This window comes from Diabrotica virgifera, chromosome 5, assembly GCF_917563875.1.
Source record: "Diabrotica virgifera virgifera chromosome 5, PGI_DIABVI_V3a".
Lineage (NCBI taxonomy): Eukaryota > Metazoa > Arthropoda > Insecta > Coleoptera > Chrysomelidae > Diabrotica > Diabrotica virgifera.
This window is the reverse complement of record NC_065447.1, coordinates 154,022,151-154,024,217: the sequence shown is the minus strand read 5'-3', so window position 1 is coordinate 154,024,217 and position 2,067 is coordinate 154,022,151.

Here is a 2,067-nt window from a genome sequence, read left to right as displayed (position 1 = left end):
TTTACATAAGTTATGAATATTTATAAAAACTCAAAATTTATGATTTATTTTGCAATTTTCTAAGCAACCAATAAGGATAGACATATTCAGCGAACGCGATATTGAAATTTTTTAGACGATTTATGAGTTTCTTACTCTCAAAGTTTAAAATGCTTAATTTTTTGGTTATAGACGAAAAAAGCGAAAATTTACCGTTTTTTATCTTCATTTGTTTATAACTATGTATATCATCAAAATCGGCTGCAGGAAACATTCAGGTTATTAATATAGATGTCCATACTACTCAAAAAATTTGGTTTCGGTCTGGAGGGGGATGTGTCACGAGAAAAATCTTATTTCTCTGGACTATATCTTAAACATGAGGACGAATATATCTTTAAAAACAAAAATGACTTATCAGCTAAACGATTCTTCCACGACAATGAAAAAATATGTCTTATTTGTTTTTGATAACGAATTGGTTACTAGACTACGTTCATCAATCAAACGCTAGACAGTTTCCGCAGCAAATCTTCGAGGTCTCATTTTTCTTCCCTTCGAAAACATTTTCCAAAGTCGAAACAAACTTCTCCGATACGATACAATGCTCCAAAAGTTCCGCTCAAAAGTCAAAATTCCTCGTCGCCGACATATAAACGTTCTCGATTAGTTTCCTGGTGGAATTCGGCGAGAGCTTCAGAATCTGACGCTCTGCCGACGAAGCCCCACCTAAATAAAATGGCTTATATTATTAAAAGTAGATACGTAGATATATAAGCGTACCTATACAGTACGATGCAAAAGTATAAAATAAAATAAGTGAAATGAATGTCGACAACGAATTAAGTAATCTGTTAACCCAGGTACTAAAATACCAACGGGCGACGCTAGGAAAATATTCCAACAATGCATCTCAGATTACCCATATGAAAAGTCATCATTTTTGTACTCTAATACAGAGTAAGGTATAAAACAAAATGAAAATAATCGATTTCGTTTTGATTCAAATCGGGTCCCTTGTCATCCCTCGACATTTGTTTCTAGGTCTAATCGTTATCAAGAAGGCTTTGCAAGAACACCGATCTGAATCTAAACGTCCGTTCTGCTTGGTATAAATAATGAAACATTTATACGGGAGTATGGTTAGAACGACCTCTAACGGGGAACGATGAAATTAAATCAGGTACTATGTTATGTTGCTATTGTTACGTTGGTAGATTGCCATGATAATCTTGCGGGGTTGAATGTCGAGTTGAAACACTGACTCTAATTTTATAACTTTATTTACGATTTACAACATCAATCAACATAAGGTTACTAAGATGTTGTTTCGCGGGGTGGTCCTTTAGGACACCCTTCTCGTAGGACGGCTCACTAGCACAGTAAAGATCTGAATAATAAAAATACTATAATAATAATCATCATATCAATCCTTCTGTGGGCTATTTATATCTCCTTATAATTTGGACTTTGAAAAGTAAACCTATACGTGAGTCTCTACGAGGTTACACAAACAAAACTGCATTAATCAACCTTCGTTTTGTTTGCATATTTAGAAACAATATCTTTTGTAACAACTGAAATTATTTAAAATTATACAGTGCTAGTCAAAAGTCCGTACCCCCCTCTTATCTTTTGAACGGTTATACCTATAATAGTGAAATTTGGAGGAAGAAAATAAACGGACGTAAGCTTCTTAACTAGTCATGACAGGTGACGTAATAGTGACAGATGACGTTACAGAGCCACTGTGACCGATAATTTTAAATGGGACCTTATGGCAAGTGATACCTCGTTTGAAAGGTATTGAAAATACCTATTCAGTCATACTAATTTTGTTTGAGTTAAAGCTAATTTTGATGAACAAATGAAATAAATATAAGATTGTAGTTTCGCATTTAATTAATAAAAATTCAAAATTCCGCCTATGATTACTTGTCACACAGGTTGACGTTGACGTAAAAACTACTAGAGAATTAGAAGACGTCAACTTTTTGCCAAAAAATTCATAGGCGGACATTTGAATTTTTATTAATTAAATTCGAAACTACAATATTATATTTATTTAATTTATTCACCAAAATCAAA